Raw genomic sequence first — 6,772 nt, forward strand, 5'->3', positions numbered from 1 at the left:
TTCTATTATATATTGACTGAATCTGTGGAGAGCTATGAAACGCTTACCACAAGGACAGCCCAAAATAAATTTAACAACAAGCGCAGATCGACAAGGAAAGTCCTTTGTAATGTTTTCCAGGGCACTACGCTTTTTGAACGTTACATACAGGAAAATATTATATGGAGGAAACGTCACTTTACAAGCCTTCAGATGAGGCCTTTTCTATTTTAATGAATGTCATATATAAGGAAATGTTCAATGTAACAGTTTCACTGAACTGTATTGTCGGAATAAGCTGCAGTTACTTTGGATTTTCAGCTTTAATCTTGTGAGAAATAGATTTCTAAATATCTTTGGCAAGGCGTTCAAGGTTTATTTCCTTCCCAATGTAGATCTCAACTCAAAAGGTCCAGCCAAGCTCACGTTGGTGTTATTCTTGAGGTTAATTAAAGGCAAACAAATTGACAAAATATCAAATGGGCGGTAAGGACATTTCCATTCGATTATACTTAGGCACTAAAAAAGGGTGTGCGTGAACTTGCTCAGTTTTAAATTACCCTCAGCATTTAAAAACCACCTGGATGGGTTCAAGAAGTAATGTGAGCTGGGAAAAATATGAATTAATGAAGAACACATTTTGGTGATAGGCCTATAAATAAATCGTTTCTACGCATCTAGTTGGCACCCACGGATTGAATAATGCTAATGTAACTAGACACAGATTTCTAAAGTCTTTTTATGTAAAATGTGGTTGGTTCCTGCTTTCTTGGCTATGCTAATGAATGCCAGGGAGAGTGTAAGCTGTATTTTAACTTTTTGTTTACATCGTTGGACACATGCTGAGAAAGTTCCCATGGAATACCGCTCACCACATGTACATAAAAGGGCCAAGCTCACAGCATTAATCACGTTTTAAAAAATGATTTTGTTTCCCACACTCAAGATAATAGTCCTTTGTTATTTTTAACAACTTTGGCGTATACGATACGTAATAACTGCTTGAATATAATAGCATAGACTTAGTTACAATAAATCATTAAATTTAATAAGTCTGGGTCGTGACAGACTGCTGCTTCTCCTAGATGGTAAGACATTTATCCTTCTTGGAAGCACGCAGGACAAATCCAAAGGCAGATTTCTCTGGCTTTTCAACAGAGCCAGCCTGCATAGGTGGGTTCATTCAGAGCTAGAGCATCTTTTTCAGTCAAGAAAGCAAAAAGCTTCAAATTAGGAGGAAAAGGCTGAGCGGTTGGGGCGTGCAACAGTTTCTCCCCTTCCTGGGAACCGCGAAGAAAGATCCGTTTGAGATGCAGCAAGGGTAGGGAGAAGGCTGAATGAGAGACACCAGCGTATCACTTGTCTGTGGTCAGCATGCTTTCACACCGCGTCTTACCCAGTGGTCCTGGTGACAGCGCACAGGGAAGATAAGGCCGGTAGGAGGGCCCCTCACCCTGAACACAAGGGACAAATGGAGGCCCACATACCACATGCTTAAATATTCAAGTTTTACAGCAAGCAAACAGGCTGTTAAATAAAATACATAATATGCTCTATCCCCCCCCTCTCTTAACAAATATACCTTCCTAATAAAATTGAGAAATATGTGCATAAAACTGAAAGTTGGCAAAATATCAAAGAAAACCCAATTCAGTTCTTATTGTGCCTATCTAGGTGTGCTGTTGATGGCCCAGCAAGGTTTGGGTGGATAATAAAGCACAGAAATAACATAATTCATTTCAGAACCACGCATCTAAGTCGTAACAAACATAACACAAACAAACATAAACGTTTGTTAAGCGAACATGAACGCATGTTTATCTCATAACGTTTCTGCAGAGTCACTAGTTATTTGGTATAATCGAGGTGTCCACACAGTGGCTTCTGTCGGCAGCCAAACCGGATAACCTTTCTTGAGTCCGTGTAGTCCTTAGATGTTTTTTTATTCGTATTAATATGGAGAAACATTGCTCTGCACAGGCAGTGGCCATTGGCATTGTTAATACAAATTTACAACCGTACTTGTTTCAAAATGGAGCATGAAATTAACAAATCATGTTTGAACATAACATAGGGATACTGATGACAAATTGTTAACACAAAAACATTCCAAAATAATTTAATTACCTTATAGTAATCTCTATCGCTTTTATCGGATTTTCAAAGTATTTTAAAGCAGTATCTACAGCCATATGATATTCCTTTTAAAATTGTCAGTACCGGAATATTATAAGGAGAACTGAACACAGCAGTGTGCCGCTCAATTTATTCCAATCTCTCTTCAGTTGAAACCATAATTTGCTCTCCAATGACTAGAAAATATTCTTTATAGAAATTAGTTGGGGAAATATTTTGTACATGAATCTTTTTCTGCAGAGTCAGGAAATATTTCTATTTCTAGTTGTAATTCCCTTGTGTTTTAATGAAACGTCACTTTTGTTGCATATTTAACATGCAGCTTCTTGCAATTTCTCCAAGGTTTTCTCCAAAGTTTGGGGCTTTTTTTCTTTTTTTTTTTTTTCTTTTTTTAAGTTTTTAAGCCTTTTAAAAATGAAGCAGCCAAGCACATCTCTGTATGTGTGTGGTTGTGGTCATTATTTTTTCCTAACATTATTAATAGCAAACAACACGGACACTCAAAATTAAATTCGTTTTCTACTAAAAATCACAGCTTGATTTTTATTTGAGGAGCTTCTCAACATAACTTTTGAAATCCAGTTACTGAGTAATATTTACTTTTTTGTGTGTTTTCTTCTCCCACTTTTGTATCCAATAAATTAACGATCTAATTTGAATTCTCCACCCAAGAGGGGAGTCACATTTCTTTTATTATTTTCATTATTTGTATTCATATTTATTCATGTAGCCATTCTATTGACAAATTTGGAGATCATTTCTACCAAATCCAAAAATTTTTCATGTTTATAGAAATATTGGGGAGAGGTTGATACAAGGGTACAAACTTCCAGCCGGAAGATGAATAAGGTCCGAGGACCTGATATATAACACGGTGACTATCATCGATAACATTGTATTATATCACTGGAATTTGCTAAGACAGTAGAACTTATTTGTTCTCACCAAAAAATATGTATGTGTGTTGATGGTTGTGTGAATTATCCAGATGGGAGGAAATCCCTAGCAATGTAAATGTTTATCAAATCATCACAACAGACACTTGAAATATCTTACAGTTTTATCAATTATACTTCAATAAAGCTGAACAAAAACTTATTGTTGCAAAAGCATCATTGCGCTTTGCTGCAAATTGGACACGTGATATATCATCTTTAATATCCTTTTAAGAACATTATACCAACGATATGTATTCTGTTCTACATTTACTTCTTTGTTGAAAAATATGTCATTTATTTAGTCCTTTTGTTCACTTGTCTAGTATTTGTTAATTTTATGTGCTTGTGGCATGTCCTGTTCTTTTTTTCTAGCTTAGCTCTCCTTTTTTTTTTTTCAGTTTAGCTATTCTTTAATAACAGTTGTTCACATTGCCTAATATTCCATGCATAATGTATTCAATCACTTTCCACTTGGTTGGGATTCAATCTTGGTTACGTTTTATTTGTTTGCCACTTTACAATTTCATTGTCTTTTAATCAAACGTGTTTCCAATCACAAATATCTTTATGGGCCCAAACCATTTATGAACGTTGGTTGAGAAATATATAACAGCAGGTCACAAGACACTTTGTCTTTAAACTTAGAATATAACAACTTCTTGCCCGGTTTGAAAGATTTGCGGTTTAAAATGAAACATACGACACAGAGAGGAATTTTAGGTCAGTGAAACTGCTCTGGATGATACAATAACGGTGGACACGTGTCGCTCTACATTTGTCCAAACCTATAGAATGTACAACACTAGCAGTGAACCAAGATGTGAACTATGGACTCTGGACGATAACAATGTGTCAACGTAGGTTCATCAGTTGTAACAAATGTAGCACATTGATGGAGGGTAGCACATTTTGATAATGGGGGAAGCCGTGCATGCGGGAGGGCAGAGAGGATGTGGGAAATCTTTGCACTTTCCACTCAGTTTTGCTGTGAACCTAAAGCTGCTCTAAAAAGTAAAATCTATAAAAAATGAAACATAAATTTTCTGCCACATTTATCCAATGGAAAACTGTAATCACTGATTTGAATCAGATTGTGCTCTGCTAGAAACTTTCTCGTTTGTGTCAGGATATGACAACCATTTTCCAGAATCATCATCCAATAAACAGAGTGAAGTGCCAGAGTTTTGACTTTTTTATCCAATGTTCAGATTTTATGAATGTATTTTTCTTCAATTTCTGACAAGCATGCCAGAATTCTATTCTCTGTCTCTGAATCATGAATTTGATGTGAATAAATTTTTTAAGTTTATATAGTTATTTTGAGAGAGAGAAGGAGAGAGTGCATGAGAGAGAGAAGGAGAGAGAGAAGGAGGAGAGAAGTGGGGGCAGAGGGAGAGGGAGAGAGAGAATCCCAAGCAGGCTCCGTGCTGTCAGCTCAGAGCCTGACACGGGGCCCCAGGTTAGGAATGGTGACATCATGACTTGAGACAAGATCAAGAGTTGGACCGTGAACCAACTGAACCACCGAAGCGCCCCTGATGCGAATAATTTTGTCTTTCATTTTCGCTGTTTTGATCAGTGACTACGGTTTCATTTATTGCGAATTTGTCATAGCAGAAATCCAATGTGAATTTCATGTGGATAATGTCCCTTGCTCGTTTTCATTGTGTCTTCTTTAAATAATTTATAATGTCCTGCTTACAAATTTTATGTGAGCAATGCTGTACAGGAGTCTGCTCACTTTCCTAGCCTCTGGTTATTTAAATTTGGAGGACTACCTTGAAGAGTTTCTCTCTCCTATTACTTTTTAGTTTTTACCTTATTTTAATTTCTACTTTTATCATGGTTCAAATTGTACATGTTCTCAATGATCTAAAGCAGGTGTTAGCAAACTTTATCTGTGAAGGCCCAGAGAGTAATCATTTTTGGCTTTTCAGGTCATACTCTATCTGTAGCAATTACTCAGCTCTGATGTTGTACCATGAAAATAACCATAGACAATATACAAAAATATGGGCATAGACAATATATATAAATATAGGCATGGATGTATCCCAATAAAACTTTATATAAAAACAAATGGCAGCCCAGATTTGACCCACAGGTCTTCGTTTGCTAAACTCCGATCTAAAGAATGAAAAAATAAAATACTGTTTCCAAAGTATAAAAAAAAAAAAAAGGTACAAAAGGTAAACTATTTTTCATGTTTCTTATTTTCTTCTCTAAAATAAGCAAAATAATACATTACAATTAAAGGACAAAATAAAAATTATAATCAGTACCAAAATTTAAACCAGAAGATATACATAAAAATGAAATTTTAATTTAATTTCTGAAAATGTAATTACATCTCTTTTTTTATTTTTATTTTTTTATTTTTTTATTTTTGAGAGAGAGGGAGAGAGAGAGCGAGCAGGGGAGGGGCAGAGAGAAGGAAACACAGAATCCGAAGCAGGCTCCAGGCTCTGAGCGGTCAGCACAGAGCCAGATGTGGGGCTTGAACCCATGAGCCTTGAACCCATAAGCCCTGAGATCATGACCTGAGCCGAAGTCCGACGCTTTACCTACTGAGCCACCCAAGCACCCCTGAAAATGTAATTACCTCTTATTAATTTTTTTAATGTTTATTTAGTTTTGAGAGAGAGAGAGCAGGGAAGGGTCAGAGAGAGGAGGACAGAGATTCTGAAGTGAGCTCTATGCTGACAGCAGAGAGCCCGATGTGGGGCTTGACTTCACAAACTGTGAGATCATCACTTGAGTGGAAGCCAGAGGCTTAACTGACTGAGCCACCCAGGTGCCCCCTTATTAAAAATTTTTGTAAAAATAAAACCATTCACAACTGAAACATTCGATGTCGACCTAACAGCCAATGTACAGAATCAATTTCATAAGAAAGACAAATACTATATGGTGTCACTTATATGTGGAGTCAAAAAATAAAAAGAATTCGTAGAAACGGAGAGCGGGAATGTGGTTGCCAGGGGCAGGGTGCTGGGGGAAAGGAGCAGACGGTGGTCCAAGGGAGCAAAATGTCAGTTGGAAGATGAGTAAGTTCTGAGGATCCAGTATACAGCATGGTGATTATAGCTAATAATACTGTGTTACGGGGCCCGTGGGTGGCTCATTCAGCGGAGCATCTCACTTTGGCTCGGGTCATGATCTCGCGGTTCACGAGTTCAGGTCCCTAGTGGGGCTCTGTGTCCGGAGCGCTCGGGGCCCGGATTACGCTTCGGGTTCTGTGTCTTCCTCTCTCTGCGCCCCTCCCCGACTTGTACTCTGTCTCTCTCTCTCTCTCTCAAAAATAAATAAACATTAAAAATAATAATAATAGGGGCGCCTGGGTGGCGCAGTCGGTTAAGCGTCCGACTTCAGCCAGGTCACGATCTCGCGGTCCGTGAGTTCGAGCCCCGCGTCAGGCTCTGGGCTGATGGCTCAGAGCCTGGAGCCTGTTTCCGATTCTGTGTCTCCCTCTCTCTCTGCCCCTCCCCCGTTCATGCTCTGTCTCTCTCTGTCCCAAAAATAAAAAAAAAAACAAAAAACAAAAAAAAAACGTTGAAAAAAAAATAATAATAATAATGTGTTATGGACTCGAAAATTTGCTAAGGCAGTAAATCTAAACATCCTCACCAAATAAACAAACAAACAAACTGAGATGATAGATGTGTTAATTAACTTGGCTGTGGTAACCAATTCATAATGGATACAGATACCAGAGCATC

The sequence above is a fragment of the Felis catus genome, chromosome B1 (assembly GCF_018350175.1).
Source record: "Felis catus isolate Fca126 chromosome B1, F.catus_Fca126_mat1.0, whole genome shotgun sequence".
Taxonomy (NCBI): domain Eukaryota; kingdom Metazoa; phylum Chordata; class Mammalia; order Carnivora; family Felidae; genus Felis; species Felis catus.